The sequence below is a fragment of the Rhinatrema bivittatum genome, chromosome 1 (assembly GCF_901001135.1).
Source record: "Rhinatrema bivittatum chromosome 1, aRhiBiv1.1, whole genome shotgun sequence".
Lineage (NCBI taxonomy): Eukaryota > Metazoa > Chordata > Amphibia > Gymnophiona > Rhinatrematidae > Rhinatrema > Rhinatrema bivittatum.
Window position 1 is genome coordinate 616,461,533 of NC_042615.1, and position 19,945 is coordinate 616,481,477.

General features: G+C 42.9%; 1 long non-coding RNA gene across 1 annotated transcript in view; it reads right to left on the bottom strand.

The window, feature by feature from the left end:
* The window catches only part of LOC115073098, a 130,776-nt gene that overhangs the window by 15,940 nt on the left and 94,891 nt on the right, over positions 1-19,945 (bottom strand). Inside the window, exon 3 of the long non-coding RNA XR_003851929.1 lies at positions 4,094-4,210. This is a non-coding gene — a long non-coding RNA (uncharacterized LOC115073098). The remainder of the gene's footprint in view (positions 1-4,093; positions 4,211-19,945) is intronic.

A 19,945-nucleotide genomic window follows, 5' to 3' on the forward strand; every position in this document is an offset into this window, starting at 1 on the left:
CCTTTAAAACGGGTGAGATGTGGTCTCTTTTTTTGGTCTTGGTTAGAATCCTTGCCGATGCGTTTTGCAACATCTGTAGTGGTTTTAAGGCGTTTGCGGGGAGGCCCATTAGCAGAGAGTTGCAGTAATCAATTTTCGTGAGTATGATTGCTTGCAGAACCCGTCTGAAATCTTGAAAATGGAGGAGTGGTCTAAGTCTTTTTAAAACTTGTAATTTGAAGAATCCGTCCTTTACTATATTATTGATGAGAGCTCTGTAATTCATTTGGGTATCAAGTATAACTCCAAGATTTCTGACTTGTGGTGACAATGTTATTTGAGTGGAGAGGTTGGTGCTGGGGAGTGAGTAGGTCTTGTCCTGCCTAGTCGAGTCACTGTCTCCAGCCTAGGACTTGCCTTACCTCATTCTGTATACTCAATGTCTCCAGCCCAGGCTTTGCCTTGTCTTGTCCTGTACAGTCCGTGTCTCTAGCCTCCAGATGGTGCCTTGTTCCAACCTCTAGCCAGTGACTTGTTCCAACACCCAGCCAGTGACTTGTTCCAGTTCCCAGCCTGTGCCTTGTTCCAGCTTCCACCTAAGTCCTGCTGGCATCAGAACCCAAGGGCTCAACTTGCAGAGGAGGTGGCTGATCCAGGCAGAAGATCTTATTCTGCCCTTCCTTGAAGTTGTGTGTTGCCCCTGGGGGATTCCCCTAGTCCTAGCCAGACCCCCAGTCATGACAGCATGAAGAAGCCAAACAACCCCCACAGTGTTGGGTGCAGGGTTCCCTTCCAGCCTGACAAATCCAGAAAAGATTTAGATCATTTTGCTATAGTCTCTAATGATTGTAGCCCATCTTCAGCACTGACAGCCGCCATCCATGATGTATGCCATCCATGATGTATGCATACTAATACCGGTATATAAAAGTTTTTAAATAAATAATAAAATCCCTGAAGGTGCTCTTTATTATCTTTGTCCTGGTTGCTAAATTTGGAATCCACCAAACTTCCCAGAGTTTTTTAAATGCCATTTTCCTAACTCTGTCAAGTGGGTATGTAAAAAGTGCAAGTTTACAAATCTAGAATTCACAGATATACTTTTTGGCTGTGCTTTACTGAAAATGCTTTCCAGCCACCTTCACCAGCTCTCCTGAAAACCACAGCACCTCTACAAATAAACTGTCAAAAAAAATTAAAAGCAGTACATTTAAAGGTAAATTCTACTTTATAATCTAGCATTCCCTCTGTTCTGGTGCCCCCATATCAGATTGCAAGAGTTTCAAAGCCAAAGACTGCTGGTGGTTCAGCTTCTGTGACTTTATCTGAATCAGGCATTCCAGCTCAACTTTGATGGAACCTGCATTTGCACCCTACAAGTTTGGTAAGCCTTGTGAGAAATTCTCTAATGTAAAAGAATCCTCTGCTTTCTGGGACTATAGCAAATGTCTAAGTGATAACCCATAGATAGTTGTGAATTGCTTTAACTGTGTGTTTTTTTTCATCCTGACTGGTGGTCGTGTGAAAGATGAAAGATGAAGCTCTGAGAACAACATTTTCAGAATAAACGTATTGGTAGTGTCTAGCTCCTAAACTGCCTACTGCACAGCAGACCTCCGAGATAATAAAGATTAGAAATCCACAATCCAAAGTGCAGCCTGAGTCAAAATTTCTTTCCATTTCTTGAACCTCTAGAAATTGTTAACAAACCATGTCAGTTTGTCTAAACTCTACTGCAGCCTCTGATTGACTCAGATAATATCTCTACAACAAACAAAGTTAACCACAACAATTTAAAATCACTACCTGTGCAATTGAGCATTGCCGAAGGATCAATCCAGCAACAGTTCTTGTATCCACCTCCCATGTTGCAGAACACATCATAACTGTGAAGGTCATTAACTTATTAGCTGTTAATCCAGTCATAAGTATAAGCCTAATACTGAGCTTGTTCCACTGAATCCATTCCATTCATCCAAGCTTCTTCCTACAGCATCTCCTCTGAATATGCCACATTTCATCCTGGGACTCCAGCTCCAAATACTCTAGCCATCCAGGCCAGGAGTTCAGTTATGTATGTATGTATTTATTTATGTATTTAAAATTAATGTATATACCGCTTTTTCAATAAAAAATTGGTCAAAATGGTTTACAATAAAATGACAATACAAGCATAAATAAAAGACTGTTGTACCAACGAAATATAAAATTATGTCTACAGAGAAGACAGGTACCTCTGTTCAGCCATAGAAAGTCATGGTAACTCTCCTGATGCTTTCTGGATTCTCTATGTTGCATTTCCTGCCTGAGGGAACAGTTTCCATGATAACCCCTTTTCAGGCTATGCTAGTTTTTGCTGTACTTAGTACCAGATTGATCCAGCCTACATTCCATCAGTTTATGTATTTATTTAGATTTTTATATTCCGCTTTTCATACTTTTTTCAGCGCTTCAAAGTGGATTCCATTCCAGGAGGAGCCCGGTCCATCTGATCTACTCCAGAAGGAGCCTGGTCTCCCTGATTTGCTCCAGGAGGAGCCAGTCCACCAAATCTGCTCCAGAAGACACCCACTCCAGTCAATCTGCCCCAGGAGGAGCCTACTACCACAGCTCCTTTCCAGGAGGAGCTTGCTCCCCCAGCTCTGCTCCAGAGAGACACTGTTCCAGCAACTCAAGGCCAGAGAGATACTGTTCCACCAACCCAGCACCCGAGAGACTGCTCAAGTACCTCAACTTCAAAGAGATTCTTGTCTAGCACTGGATTCAAGTAAACTGCTCTACTCCCAGGACCTAGACTATGGTGCCTGTGACCCCAGAAATCCCAGTACCTATTGGCCAGATACCTAAAGTTCATGCCTTGAACAACCAACCTACTGGCCACAGCTTCCACGGCAAATGGGGCCCAGGAGGAGGGATCTTAAAAGGGAAGGCAACTGTCATGATTCTGCCTGCTATACAGCCCACCCACCAGCAGAGGTCATTAGCAAGCCTCCCTCACAGCTGCTCTAGCCACCTCCTCACTGATCCCATGGAGCGGTGTCTCCAGATCTACTTAACCCACCCTATCTATTCCCTCCTTGACTCTTCATCGAGTCATCTTGGCTCTTTCACCTGGCCGTCCTTGCCTTGCTTTCCTGCCTTGCCTTGTGACCTACCTTGGACTCTTGTCTTGCCTTGTAGCTTTCTAAGACTCCCTGCCTCTCCTTGTAGCCTTCCGGGACTCCCTGCCTCACTTTCTGGCCTTCCAGGCCTCTCTGCCTTGATCTCAGCTTTCCAGGCCTCTACCTTGCTTGGTGGCCTCCCAGTCCTGCCTTGCGGCCTTCAGACCTTCTAGGTTCACCTAGCTAGCCTTGTGCCCTATTTGGGCCTTCCTGTTTATTGATCTGTCTAGTTATAGTCCTGTCCTTTTCTAGTCTTGTCTTGGCCTGCCCAATCCAGTCCTTGCCCTATCCTACCTAGTCCAGTCTCTATCTATAGCACAGGCCTTGCCTTATCTTGTCCTGTACACTCCCTGTCTCCAGTCCAGGCCTTGCCTTGTCTTGTCTGTCTCTCCAGCCTTTGCCTTGTTTCAGCCTCTGTCTTGTTCCAGCCTCCAGCCAGTGCCTTATTCCAGCTCACACTTGGTGCCATGTTCCAGTTCCAGCTAAGTCCTGCGGACGACCAGAACCCAAGGGATCAACCTGCGGGTGAAGTGGCTGGTCCAAGCAGAAGATCTTGCTCTACCCTGTGCTGCTTTTTTGGGGGGTCCCCCAGTCCTAGCCAGACACCCAGCTGGGACATTGTATTTCTAAACACACACAATTCTTAACAGTGGCAAATACTAACTTGTACAAGCTCACGAAATTAGCTGAAAGTCTATTTTCTCTAGACTCTCAACTCTCACAATTCTTACCACTAGCAAACAAATACTAACTTAAGCTCACAAAATAACCCAAAGTCCTATTTCTACACACACAATTCCTAACACTTGCAAACAACTACTAGCTTTAAAAACTAAAACATAATAAGCAGAGCCAGTAATGGTTTAACCCTTTAAGATTAGGGTTGGGTTTTTTTGTTTTTGTTTTTGTTTTTTTAAGGTTTAAGCATTCTTTCCCCATCAAGTCTAACTTACCTCTAGCAGATGAAGGTTCTGCAATCAGCACTCCTTCTGGACTCTTTTTTTTTCTATTTCAGACCTGCTCTGTCACACTTCCTCTCATTCTTACCAACTATTACGCCTGGGGGAATTCTATGGGGAAAAAAAAGTAAAAATTCTCTTTCAAAAATTTCAAATTTTGCACACTATTTTAAAATTCTGTAAAATTCTACAGATTTTATTTGTTCAGATAACGCAATATAATTGTCTGAGTAATTAATTTATAATGCAATACAGAAAACAGTACTCAAAGATTCTCAAAGTTTAATTTTTCTGCAGTTTCCCATCTTAAGTCCTGTCCCCTCCAGTTTGTTTTTATTCATACTGAATGATCCTCCCCAACTCTCTCCCTCTTATCACTTGAACCCCTTCCATATGTTTGATCTCGCCTCCTCCTTGAGTCTTTATCCTAGTTCACTTGCTACAGTCCCCTACCCCCAGGGTTGAGCCCTCTCCCATGCCTCCCCCCCCCCCCTTGCCCCATCAAGCTGAAACCACCAGCCCTGTTGTCTCTCTACAGAGAGAATATTTATTTATTTAAATTTATATTTCACTTTTTGCACTTTTTTCAGCACTTCAAAGCAGATTACATTCAGGTACCAGAGGTATCAGCTCATTCTGCCTCCCCCAAGCTCAGACACCTTTCCCCAAGTTCTCTCTCTCTCCACCCCACCAGCAAGACCCCCAACTTTCTTTCTCTGCCCCCACAAGGGATTGAACATCCCTCCAGTTCTATTTGTTCCCCCCAGTTCTATCCCATTACACCAAGACCTCCTCGCTTTGTCTACCCCAATGCTTTAGCACAACCCACTAGCTTTCTCTCTATTTGCCACCCCCTCTTTAGTAAGACCCCCCAGCTCTCTCATACTTTACACTAAACTTGTTGTCCACTTCTCTCATTCAGGCTCCATCAGACCCTCACTGCTTCCTCCTTTGTTTGGGTGGAACAGGCCAAAGCTGACACTGCCGGCTCATCTCTTCTGGCCTGCGTAGAATAACACCAACTCTCCCAACTCTCTTCTTGTCTGTAGAGCCTAAACTGCCACTGCTCCTTTCTCAATTCCAGCCGACACTGACGTTATTTCTTCCTCTCTTCTGGCCCATGCAGCCTTCTACTGCTATTGCTGCTGCTTCCTAGTCTCCATGCCTAATTCTGTGGGGCACATGCACAATTATGCATGGGAGGGGAATTCTGCGCAACCATGCAATGCAGAATTCCTCAGAAGTAAACTGTTTCTCACTGTGTCACTCAAAAACGTCGACACTGATACATATTCCTCCACCCATCCCATCTCACACTTATCAATCTAGCACTCCCACACTCACTCATTCCCTCTCAGATCCAGACACATTCTCTCCCAATCCCTTTCCCTACTCTGGTCCCACCAGTTCTTCTCTCTATCTCTCTATCCCCCACTTGTCCCTGCCAGACTTTCTCTCAATTCCCCTACCATCACCCTTGTCACCAACAGTCTTCTTTTTCTCTCAACTCCACACTTAACTGTCCCCATCTTGCCTCCTTTCTGCCAGTCAATAACCTCCCCTCACTTCCCAGTCATCCCCCTCAGCCAACAAGCTAGTAGTGTGTTACCTCCAGCCAGTTTGAATCAGCCATCCTCGCCCTCACATTGCTGTCTGCCCCTTCAGTACCTGTGTAACAAGGGGTTTAAAAAATCCTTTTAAGTACTCATGTTAGTGGCCATTTTCCAGGATGCTAAACCTTTCAGGGGCCTGAAATCAGCAGGAGCTTTCATGGTTGCAGAGACAACCGTTCACCATTGTTGTTTTTAGGAAGTATGCAGGGGAGGCTGGTGATGGTGAGGGACCTGCTTAGGATTGCAATCACTGTGATCCTGGAAGCAGCAGCAGCACATCAGCAAAGAGGCAGGGCTCATGTCACGCTACTGGCTTCCCTTCAAACGTATAAGCTGCTGATATGCCTCCTCTTCCCATTAGCCTGCACATCATCACTCAGAGTCCTAATCTCAATGGCCCCTGCAGTTGATGACAACCCCCCACATACACCTTTGGCCACATGGACTATTGATTCCACTGCCGCTACAACTGTCATTTCTGGCGGCATTGAAAGAGCACTATTCAGAGTCTGAGTCCCATGAGAGGTATGCGGTTCCCTAGTTGGCAACCCCTGTTCTAACAACTCTTCTCTCAAGAACATATCACATCCCAACTCATGATCATCCACCCAACACCTCCTCACTTCATCCACTGTTATATCCCAACTTACATTTATCCACCCAGAACCTCCTCTTTCACACTCATCTGCTATAATGCCTCTTAACGTCAAGCACTCTGGAATAGTGTCCCACCCTGTGCAGCTCCAATGGCTGTGGTTAGCATTTCCTATCACCAGGGCATCCTCTTATAGGTCCTGATACTGGGATTCCTTGGGGCACTAGCTGATAACATCACATCCTGGCCTAGTTTATAAGGAAGCATTCTGCTACCAGCCTGTGCCTCCAGGTACATCCCCATTTTGACAAAGTCTGTATTTGTGAAATTCAGAACTCAGGTCTTTGTGTGACTTCTTTGTATCATATTTGTAATATTGAACTATACCATCTAATGATCACTTCTGCTCAGGTAAGCCCCTTTCTGAACATCAGTGATATTATCCCCATTAGTGAGCACTAGATCAAGGATCACACTCTCCCTCATGGGTTTCATTACCATTTGTTTCAGCAGAGCACCTTGAAGAGCATCCACTATCTCTCTACTTTTTATAATTCTGCAGAAGGGATGCTCCAATCCACATTCAACAGATTAAAATCTCCAACGAGCAACACTTCTCCCTTCTTTCCTAACTTTTGGATGACTCTGACCAGTTCAGGATTCCCTCACTCATTCACATAGTACATTCTCATCCCTTTTTCATATGCCCATGCTGAACATAAGAAATTGCTATGCTGGGTCAGACCAAGGGTCCATCAATCCCAGCATCCTATTTCCAACAGAGGCCAAACCAAGCCACAAGAACCTGGCAAGCACCCAAACACCAAGAAGATCCCATGCTACCGATGCCAGTAATAGCAGAGGCCATTCCATAAGACAACTTGATTAATAGCAGTTAATGGACTTCTCCTCCAACAACTTATCCAAACCTTTTTTGAACTCAGCTACACTAACTGCACTAACCACATCCTCTGGCAACAAATTCCAGAGCTTAATTGTGTGTTGAGTGAAAAAGAATTTTCTCCAATTAGTCTTTCATGGGCTACTTGCTAACTTCATGGAGTGCACCCTAGTCCTTCTATTATCCGAAAGTGTAAATAACCAATTCACATCTACTCATTCAAGACCTCTTATGATTTTAAAGACCTCTATCATATCCCCCCTCAGCCGTCTCTTCTCCAAGCTGAACAGCCCTACCCTCTTCAGCCTTTCCTCATAGGGGAGCTGTTCCATCCCCTTTATCATTTTGGTCGACCTTCTCTGTACCTTCTCCATTGCAACTATATCTCTTTTGAAATGCGGCAACCAGAATTGTACACAGTATTCAAGGTGTGGTCTCACCATGGAGCGATACAGAGGCATTATGACATTTTCCATTTTATTAACCATTCCATTCCTAATAATTCCTAACATTCTGTTTGCTTTTTTGACTGCTGCAGCACACTGAGCCAGCAATTTCAAAATAATATCCACTATGATGCCTAGATCGTTTTCCCTATATGCTCCCTATATGCAACACTTTGCATTTATCCACATTAAATTTCATCTGCCATTTGGATGCTCAATCTTCTAGTCTCGCAAGGTCCTCCTGTAATGTATCACAATCCGCTTGTGATTTAACTACTCTGAATAATTTTGTATCATCTGCAAATCTGATAACCTCACTCATCGTATTCCTTTCCTGATCATTTATTAATATATTGAAAAGCACAGGTCCAAGTACAGATCCTTGAGGCACTCCACTGTTTACCCTTTTCCACTGAGAAAATTGACCATTTAATCCTAATCTGTTTCCTGTCTTTTAACCAGTTTGTAATCCACAAATGGACATTGCCTCCTATCCCATGACTTTTTAGTTTTCTTAGAAGCCTCTCATGAGGGACTTTGTCCAATGCCTTCTGAAAATCCAAATACACTACATCTACCAGTTCACCTTTATCCACATGAAATTAACCCCTTCAAAAAAATGAAGCAGATTTGTTAGGCAAGACTTCCCTTGGGTAAATCCATGTTAACTGTATTCCATTAAATCATGTCTTTCTATATGCTCTACGATTTTGATCTTTAGAATAGTTTCCACTATTTTTCCCCGCACTGAAGTGAGACTCACTGGTCTTGGTCTATAGTTTTCTGGATTGCTCATGGAGCCCTTTTTAAATATTGGGGTTACATTGGCCATCCTCCAGCCTTCATGTAGAATGGATGATTTTAATAATAGGTTACAAATTTGAACTCATCAGAAATTTCATTTTTTAGTTCCTTCAGTACCCTAGGATGCATTTCATCTGGTCCAGGTGATTTGCTACTCTTTAGTTTCTCAGTCCAGCCTACTACATCTTCCAGGTTCACAGTGATTTGGTTTATTTTGTCTGACTCATCACCCTTGAAAACCATCTCCGGATCTGGTTTCTCCCCAACATCTCATTGGTAAACACGGAAGCAAAGAATTAATTTAGTCTTTCTGCAATAGCCTTATTTTCCCTAAGAGCCCATTTAACCCCTCGGTCATCTAATGGTCCAACCAACTCCCTCACAGGTTTCTTGCTTCGGATATATTTTTAAAAGTTTTTATTATGAGTTTTTACCTCCTATGACCAACTTTTCACGCACGCCTACTCTTAATCTGCCATCCCAGTTCCTTCCCCCCCCCCCACACCCCCCTTCTAATCCACTCTACCTTACACCCAGACTCTTTCCTCCCCCCCACCCCCATCCTTCCTCTTCCCTCCTTAACCTACCCTCCCCCCACTCCCTCGTCTTGTATATAGAACGTACATAATAGATTGTATATAGCATGTACATTACTCCTGCTTTTTGTAAATTAACCCCCGTACTCCCCTCCCCTGTTCCCAGCATACTCATTAGCTCCAAGTTACTGCCCTGCCCCTTCCCCCTCCTCCCCCCCAGTTAAATATCAGTTACAATGAAAAGCCCTGTTGGCTGAATTTGCTGTTGTCTGGAAACCGATGTGATGTCTCGTGCGAATGTCGGTATAGAAAAATGTTAAATAAATAAATAAAATAACTTCATTTCAAATTCTCTCTTCGCCTGTCATCAATGTTTTACACTTAACTTGACAATGCTTATGCTTTATCCTATTTTCTTCAGATGGATCCTTCTTCCAATTTTTGAAGGATGCTTTTTTTGGCTAAAATAGCCAATTAACCATGCCAGTAATCGTTTTGCCTTCCTTCCATATTTCTTAATGAGTGGAATACATCTGCATTGCATGTCTAACATTGTATTTTTAAACAATGTCCATGCCTGTTGAACACTTTTAACCTTTGCAGCTGCACCTTTCAGTTTTTTTCTATTTTTCTCATTTTATCAAAGTTTCCCTTTTGAAAATTTAGTGTTAGAGCTGTAGATTTACTTATTGTCCCCCTTCCAGTTATTAGTTTAAATTTGATCATGTTATGATCACTATTGCCAAATGGCCCCACCACCATTACCTCTCTCACCAAATCCTGTGTTCCACTAAGAATTAAATCTAAAATAGCTCCCTCTCTCATTGGTTCCTGAACCAATTGCTCCATGAAGCAGTCATTTATTACATCCAGGAACTTTATGTCTCTAGCAAGTCCCAATGTTACATTTACCCAGGTCAATATTGGGGTAATTGAAATCTCCTTTTATTGCACTGCCAAATTGATTAGCTTCCCTGATTTCATTTCATCATCTGTCTGACCATTTTGTCCAGGTGGACGGTAGTATACTCCTATCACTATACTCTTACCCAACACACATGGGATTTCTACCCATATAGATTCTACTGAGCATTTAGTCTCTTGTATGATCTTTATCCTGTTGGACTCTATACCCTCCCGGACATAAAGTGCCACACCCCCACCAAGTTGATCCTTCCTATCATTGCGATATAATTTGTACCCTGATATAGCACTGTCCCATTGGTTATCCTCCTTCCACCAGGTCTCTGTGATGCCAATTATGTCAATCTCATCATTTACTGCTATACACTCTAACTCTCCCATCTTACTTCTTAGACTTCTAGCATTGGCATACAGACATTTCAAAGTGTGTTTTTTTGTTTGTATTAACAACCAGCTTTTCAATTCTTAGGGATAATTTGGAAATATTTAGCTCAGGTGATTTTTACATATAGTCACATGGACTATGTTTTCTTTTATTGGAACCTCTCTGTTGGGTTGCCCTAACTCTCCTGTTTCATTAGTATCCATCAAGGATACATTCCTCCGAACCATGGCACTGCTGAGTGACTGTCGGCTTTCCCCCTTGTTCTAGTTTAAAAGCTGCTCTGTCTCCTTTTTAAAAGTTAGTGCCAGCAACTTGGTTCCACTCTGGTTAAGTTGGAGACCATCCTTTCGGAAAAGTCTCCCCCTTCCTCAAAGGTTTCCCCAGTTCCTTACAAAACTGAATATGCTGCACATATTGTCATTCACATCCAGCACAATTTCCATCTCCAGCATAATCTCATTCTCTGAGCCACCACTATTTCTGTCAGCCAGCACTCTTATTTAACATTATCATTTTCTCTCTTTTTTGCTGGGTCTCTACTAAGCATGTTTCCCATAGACATAAAGAGGATAATTTTCAAAGGGACTTCTGTGGGTAAGTGTTGGGGTGAATTTTCAAAACTTTATGCACATAAAATTAGCATATACATACAAAAGTAACCTCTACTCATGTATTCCGTATTTTATAAAAGTTGACAATGCACTTTGTATTATTAGGAATGTAGCTAGCTGGGTGACTGGTGGGCGTGAGGATCACATGGTAACATGCCTACCTGGTGCGAAGGTGGCGGACCTCATGCGTCACCTAGATAGGATTTTAGACAGTGCTTGGGAGGAGCCGGCTGTCGTGGTACACGTGGGCACCAACGACATAGGAAAATGTGGGAGGGAGGTTCTGGAAGCCAAATTTAGGCTCTTAGGTAGAAAGATTAAATCCAGAACCTCCAGGGTAGCATTCTCTGAAATGCTCCCTGTTCCACGCGCAGGTCACCAGAGACAGGCAGAGCTCCGGAGTCTCAATGCGTGGATGAGACGATGGTGCAAGGAAGAGGGATTCAGTTTTGTTAGGAACTGGGGAACCTTTTGGGGAAGGGGGAGTCTCTTCCGAAGGGATGGGCTCCACCTTAACCAGGGTGGAACCAGACTGCTGGCACTAACCTTTAAAAAGGAGATAGAGCAGCTTTTAAACTAGAACAAAGGGGAAAGCCGACAGTCGCTCAGCAGCGCATGGTTCGGAGAGAGGTATCTTTAAAGGATACTAATGATGCATTAGAATTAGGGCATCCCAACAGTGAGGTTCCAATAATTAGAAAAATAGTCCAAGTGCCTGTAACTAAAAACTCACCTGACCTAAAAAATTCTAACTTATCCCTATCAATTAAAAAGCAGAATAAAAATACAAACAAAAAACAAACTTTGAAATGTTTGTATGCTAATGCCAGAAGTCTAAGAAGTAAGATGGGAGAATTAGAATGTATAGCAGTAAATGATGGCATAGACTTAATTGGCATCTCAGAGACATGGTGGAAAGAGGATAACCAATGGGACAGTGCTATACAGGGGTACAAATTATATCGCAATGACAGAGAGGAGCAGTCGGGAGGAGGTGTGGCGCTTTATGTCCGGGATGGCATAGAGTCCAACAGGATAAACATCCTGCATGAGACTAAATACAAAATTGAATCTTTATGGGTAGAAATCCCCTGTGTGTCAGGGAAGACTACAGTGATAGGGGTATACTTCCGTCCACCTGGTCAAGATGGTGAGATGGACAGTGAAATGCTAAGAGAAATTAGGGAAGCTAACCAAATTGGTAGTGCAGTAATAATGGGAGACTTCAATTACCCCAATGTAGACTGGGTAAATGTATCATCGGGTCACGCTAGAGAGATAACGTTCCTGGATGGAATAAATGATAGCTTTATGGAGCAATTGGTTCAGGAACCGATGAGAGAGGGAGCAATTTTAGATCTAATTCTCAGTGGAGCACAGGACTTGGTGAGAGAGGTAACGGTGGTGGGGCCGCTTGGCAATAGTGATCATAATATGATCAAATTTGATTTAATGACTGGAAAAGGAACAGTGTGCAAATCCAAGGCTCTCGTGCTAAACTTTCAAAAGGGAAACTTTGATAAAATGAGAAAAATTGTTAGAAAAAAACTGAAAGGAGCAGCTACAAAAGTAAAAAATGTCCAAGAGGCGTGGTCATTGTTAAAAAAAATACCATTCTAGAAGCACAGTCCAGATGTATTCCACACATTAAGAAAGGTGGAAAGAAGGCAAAACGATTACCGGCATGGTTAAAAGGGGAGGTGAAAGAAGCTATTTTAGCCAAAAGATCTTCATTCAAAAATTGGAAGAAGGATCCAACAGAAGAAAATAGGATAAAGCATAAACATTGGCAAGTTAAATGTAAGACATTGATAAGACAGGCTAAGAGAGAATTTGAAAAGAAGTTGGCTGTAGAGGCAAAAACTCACAGTAAAAACTTTTTAAAATATATCCGAAGCAGAAAGCCTGTGAGGGAGTCAGTTGGACCATTAGATGATCGAGGGGTTAAAGGGGCACTTAGAGAAGATAAGGCCATCGCGGAAAGATTAAATGATTTCTTTGCTTCGGTGTTTACTGAAGAGGATGTTGGGGAGGTACCCGTAATGGAGAAGGTTTTCATGGGTAATGATTCAGATGGACTGAATCAAATCACGGTGAACCTAGAAGATGTGGTAGGCCTGATTGACAAACTGAAGAGTAGTAAATCACCTGGACCGGATGGTATACACCCCAGAGTTCTGAAGGAACTAAAAAATGAAATTTCAGACCTATTAGTAAAAATTTGTAACTTATCATTAAAATCATCCATTGTACCTGAAGACTGGAGGATAGCAAATGTAACCCCAATATTTAAAAAAGGCTCCAGGGGCGATCCGGGAAACTACAGACCGGTTAGCCTGACTTCAGTGCCAGGAAAAATAGTGGAAAGTGTTCTAAACATCAAAATCACAGAACATATAGAAAGACATGGTTTAATGGAACAAAGTCAGCATGGCTTTACCCAGGGCAAGTCTTGCCTCACAAATCTGCTTCACTTTTTTGAAGGAGTTAATAAACATGTGGATAAAGGTGAACCGGTAGATATAGTATACTTGGATTTTCAGAAGGCGTTTGACAAAGTTCCTCATGAGAGGCTTCTAGGAAAAGTAAAAAGTCATGGGATAGGTGGCGATGTCCTTTCGTGGATTGCAAACTGGCTAAAAGACAGGAAACAGAGAGTAGGATTAAATGGGCAATTTTCTCAGTGGAAAGGCGTGGACAGTGGAGTGCCTCAGGGATCTGTATTGGGACCCTTACTGTTCAATATATTTATAAATGATCTGGAAAGAAATACGACGAGTGAGATAATCAAATTTGCAGATGACACAAAATTGTTCAGAGTAGTTAAATCACAAGCAGATTGTGATAAATTGCAGGAAGACCTTGTGAGACTGGAAAATTGGGCATCCAAATGGCAGATGAAATTTAATGTGGATAAGTGCAAGGTGATGCATATAGGGAAAAATAACCCATGCTATAATTACACAATGTTGGGTTCCATATTAGGTGCTACAACCCAAGAAAGAGATCTAGGTGTCATAGTGGATAACACATTGAAATCGTCGTTGCAGTGTGCTGCGGCAGTCAAAAAAGCAAACAGAATGTTGGGAATTATTAGAAAAGGAATGATGAATAAAACGGAAAATGTCATAATGCCTCTGTATCGCTCCATGGTGAGACCGCACCTTGAATACGGTGTACAATTCTGGTCGCCGCATCTCAAAAAAGATATAATTGCGATGGAGAAGGTACAGAGAAGGGCTACCAAAATGATAAAGGGAATGGAACAACTCCCCTATGAGGAAAGACTAAAGAGGTTAGGACTTTTCAACTTGGAGAAGAGACGACTGTGGGGGGATATGATAGAGGTGTTTAAAATCATGAGAGGTCTAGAACGGGTAGATGTGAATCGGTTATTTACTCTTTCGGATAGTAGAAAGACTAGGGGACACTCCATGAAGTTAGCATGGGGCACATTTAAAACTAATCGGAGAAAGTTCTTTTTTACTCAACGCACAATTAAACTCTGGAATTTGTTGCCAGAGAATGTGGTTCGTGCAGTTAGTATAGCTGTGTTTAAAAAAGGATTGGATAAGTTCTTGGAGGAGAAGTCCATTACCTGCTATTAAGTTCACTTAGAGAATAGCCACTGCCATTAGCAATGGTTACATGGAATAGACTTAGTTTTTGGGTACTTGCCAGGTTCTTATGGCCTGGATTGGCCACTGTTGGAAACAGGATGCTGGGCTTGATGGACCCTTGGTCTGACCCAGTATGGCATTTTCTTATGTTCTTATGTTCACTTTCGCAAGCACGTATACACATATAGGAAAGCGGCAGTCTAGGAGCATTCCTGAGCAACATTTACATACGTACATTTGCCAACTTATTCATATATTTTTACAACTGCTAATTATCTGTCGTAACTGATATCAAACATGTTTATTGTGTGGGGTGAATTCAGGATAGCGCAGGCTGAAGAACCAGGAGGGTCTCAATGACCTGGAGAAGGGCTTGGAAAATTGGTGAACTAATTGGTAAAATTAGTAATTTCCTTGATGCATGTATGTTTTCAAAACACACTGACTTGCACATTTAGAGAGAGATTTTAAAAGCCTTGCACGCACAAAAACGGACACGTATGCACGTAAGTGGGCTGCATGGAAGCTACATGAATTTTAAATAGCTGGGAATGTACATGCGCTCAGAGACTCTTTATAAGGCTCAATCTGTTAATCTATATATGGATCGCTGTAAGGTGCACTTTGATTAGGCATGAGTTTTTGGGAGGTGGGTTGGGGGGGTATTCATTGTAAAATTGACATTAAAGAATTTTAGATCTTATAAGAGAGGAAAATTCTAAGAAGAGGAGTTTAAGTTAGGCTTACATAAAAATATAACATGTACATAATGGGGTACATTTTCAAAAACAGCGCACGTACTTTTGTTCGCGCACCACGCGCGAACAAAAGTACGCTGGATTTTATAAGATACGCGTGTAGCCGCGCGTATCTTATAAAATCCGGGGTTGGCGCGCGCCAGGGGGGTGCACATTTGTGCAACCTGTGCACGCTGAGCCTGGCGCACGCTGCCTGTTCCCTCCGAGGCCGCTCCGAAATCGGAGCGGCCTCGGAGGGAACTTTCCTTCCACCTCCCCTCACCTTCCCCTCCCTTCCCCTACCTAACCCACCCCCCCGGCCCTATCTAAATCTCCTCCCTACCTTTGTCGGCAGATTTACGCCTACCCGAGGCAGGTGTAAATCTGCGCGCGCCAGCGGGCTGCTGGCGCGCCATCACCCGACCCAGGGGCTGGTCCGGAGGCCTTGGCCACGCCCCCGGACCTGCCCCCTCCCGCCCCTTTTACGAAGCCCCGGGACTTACGCGCGTCCCGGGGCTATGTGCGCGCCGGCGGCCTATGCAAAATAGGCGCACTGGCGCGTGAGTGCCCTGCGCGCGTAAATCCAGCTGGATTTACGCGCGCAGGGCTTTTAAAATCCGGCCCAATAACCTCAATGTATATGCAGAGGCAGATATTTTATAAAGTATAAAAGTATAACAGCTCTCTTTATTTTTTGATTTATCCGCTTTGTTTTTTGATTTTATAAAGTATGTCAGTTCACCGATACCTCCACCAGTTAACCCAGATGTTTTCCAGTTCACCTACACCCTCTAGCACTTCGCCCTGAACTCCCCCCCACTAAAAAGAAATTGTAGACAAGTCCGATTTTACATGTGCAAGACAATTAGGTATAAAAGTGTACGATTACATTTGGAAATGTATTATATGTATATTTCTTCGCAAATAGCAATTAGCGTGCATACTTGCCCTGGAAAGGCCTTACACTACCCTTTTATTTTTTAGGTAAAATGTATGAGTGAAATGGAAAATGTGTGCATACTTTCAGCATTTATAAAATAGCATATATGTGAGTACATGCTATTTTTACAAGCTAAACCCTTTTGAAAATTTACTCCATACTTTTTTTATTTTAAAAAGTGCAGACATAAATTCTCTCAGGAAAACTACACAAATAGCAGGTGTAATTGTGCGCCTAGTTTTGCTGGGATAATTTTCATAGCTGACTAATGCAGGTAAGTCCACTTTGAAAACTGGTGTAATTTATATGCATTTGTAGAGAACCCTATGGGTTCCTACTAAAAGGATGTCTCATTGATAATAGGGAGGATAGAAGTATTATTGTTGAGACTTAAATGGTGAAGTGCCCAGATTATAAAAACCCTTGACACCATTTTTGGACTATTTAGTTATCCCTGGTAGGAACAGTATGTCTCTATGCTGGCTTGGGGCCTCTAAGAATGAGGCCTGGGTATGGAAAAGTAGAAAGGCTGCCTGTGTTTAACTTTAACCTGTCTTTTTGGGACCCATTTGGTTTTAGAGAAGAGAATTTTTCTACCCTCTATTTCTGTGGATTTGGTTTTCTCCTTTAAGGATTTATTTGTAATTCTTGCCTCAGTACCCTAGGGCCCAGGGCTCAATGTATTTCATTTGGAAGGACTGGTGTCTCTCATCGGGAGAGAGAACCAGTGAACTACTGGAAATCCTGTGGAGGAATGAATCTGCTTTCATTCCTGGGGAGAATAAGAATGTTTGAAAGATCTGTGACACCCCCTCCGGTGACAACCAAATCTAAGTCATTGGGATGTGAAGAAAGGAGTGTGGAAATACCCTCTAGGGAACTTGTGACACACCTGACAGACAGTGCTCACATGTGTGACACACTGCTCATTACAATCCACGGCGGAAATAAAAAATTAAAGGCCCAGTATTATTTTTATTGTTAAGAATAACACAAGGGAAAGATAAGTACACTGTCTGAACGGAAACTACATAAACAGTAAACCTTCCATACCAAAACAGCACCAACTTCCAGCACGCAAACAGTGACCACCTTACCTAAGAAAAGGCAACACTGAAAATATTACACCAGGCCTTAAGACACCAATACACCTCCTATTAGGAAAACGGACCAAGCCAGGCTGCTACAGAGCCCTACATGGAAACTATGGGAGGTTGCTTGTGACTTTCTTCTCTCTCTCAGTCACACACAAGCACTCTCTCACACTGGCTCTCAGTGACACACATATACACATGCTCTTTCTCACATACGCTCTTAATCACACATTTACACACAAGCTGTCTGTCTTTCTCACACTTACACACATACTCTCATTCACACACACATGCTCTCTCTCTCTTTCATTTACACACAGGCTTTCAATCATGTACATGCTCTTTCTCACCTACACAGGCTCTCCATCACACACAGACACACATGCTCTCTCTCAGGCTCTTAATCTTACATACACATGCTCTCTCTCACTCATATAGGCTCTCAATCACATGCTTACATACATGCTGTGTCTCTCATACCAAAGGATGTCAATCACACACAGACACACGCATATGCTTTCTCAACTCTGGCTCTCAATCACACAGTTACATACATGTTCTCTCTCACACACATACCACACAGGCTCTCAATCACACACACATACATGCTGTCTCAAACACACATGTTCACGTACTCTCTCACCCCAACCAAAGAACAACTGGTGGCAGCAGCCTCCTCTTCGTTCAACCCTGAGAAAGGTGTCCCATCGGCCATGGGGACTGATGTTGTTCCTCTTTTTGTTCCGAGCCGATGCTGCCCATACTTGTAAATTACTATTGTCTCTCTTCTTCCCATGCACGCGGCAGCTGCACACCACGTCCTCTTCCAGGCTGCATGGGTGGGAAGAAGAGACCATGCTGCTGGTGCCACTGACTCTGCCTGGGTTATCAGCATTTCAAGCCTGGGCAGAAGAAGAGTTTGCATCTCGTTGGAGTAAGTGAGCAGCTGGACCATTGCGGGACCAGGAAGTGTGGCGACACACCTGCGTGTGCTTGGTGACACACTGGTGTGGTGTGACACACCAGTTGAGAACCGCTGCTCTAGGGACTAACAGGAAAGAAATGAAAAGGAGTAAGAGCTTTGTGATAAACTGGACTAAATGTATGAGACTTTAGATATTTTAAGGTAAATTGGGAGAATCATCCTATCCCCCAAATTCTGGGATGAAGCTTTTAAACTACCCCAATATTTGGAAAGGGTCAAGAATAAGATAATGAATTAACACCAATAACTGAATAAATTAATTGGAAATTTAAAGTCACAGATTTATTACAAGAACTAAAGTTGTAAATGGACTTTTGAGTATAAGAACTTAGAAAACTGATTAAAATGTTCAGTTATATCAACCATAAATTGTTTTCAGTGTGATTATTATCACTGTCTATAAGAGACATTAAATGATGAATTAAGTAAGGAACAATGCTCAGGGCCTGGGAGATATTCTCCCCTCCCCCCGGAAACTTGCACTTCAGAGTGGTTGAATATCAGGAAAGGAACGTTACACACTTACGTCTACATATTATACAATTTGCCATCTAACTTATGGGTAATGATAATTACCCTCAAATTACCCCTTTAGTACATCAGTCCCAATCAGTGTTAACTCTCGTTCTTTCCAGCACTTACTCCCATTTCTCCTTCACTATTGCTCACTCACTCTCTTCTGCAGCCAGCATATAAAGGTGAATTTTAAAAGCCTGGCACATGCATTAATTAGGGGATGCGCAAATAAGCTGGGCTCATGCACGCCAAGCAGATTTTAAAAGCTGGCAAGGTATGCACGTTATCTCCCGCGGCACGGACGTCTCGGAAGTTTTCAAAAAGGGGAGGGGCATGGGCGTTTCGGGGCATGAACATGAAATGTGCACATAAATTCTTACACGATCCGGTGCATGCCAAGGCTCCCTAGCGTGTAACTTTACTTCTTCTATGGATGACGTGTAAGTAAAAAAAATAAAGAAAACTAGGCAGATCTGCAGGGTTTTAAGGGTTGGGGCTAATTAGGGGAGACTGAAGGCCTTGAAACTGGGGGGGGGGGTTGGAAGAATGGGCAAATGGGGGACAAACTGGTAAAACCGGGAATGGCACTAGTGTGCACCTCTTTTAAAATTCCCTGATTTTTGCAGTAGAAGCAGCATTTGCACGCCCCACTTAAAATTTGGCGCACATGTAGGCGCATCCAGGCTGTTTTATGACATGCACCAGCGAAACAGTTTGAAAGTTGCCATCCCAATCTCCATCTTGCTCATTCAAGCAGCAGTGCTCTAAAGGGAACTGAAAACTGGAAGAACTGCTTTTTATTGCACACTTACATCACATGCATTGCTTGTTAAGAAAAATAAATAGATGTTCTATTCAGCATAAAACACTGTGTCACTGCCATTTTATAACTGCAAAATACCACTCCAGGGTGTGCATTATAGAGCTCGAACTTACTTCCCACATGCTGAAGGTCATCAGCCATGAAACTGCCAAGATTTGTGTCAAAATACTTCAAAACACATCTGATGTTTGCTACTTATATTTACTGTAGAACAGAATGACCCAACAAGAGAACAAATCTGACTAACCTTTGGTTCAGCCACTGCTCTTTCCATAAACCTAATACCCCGCAGTCTGTTACACTTACTTGTATTGTC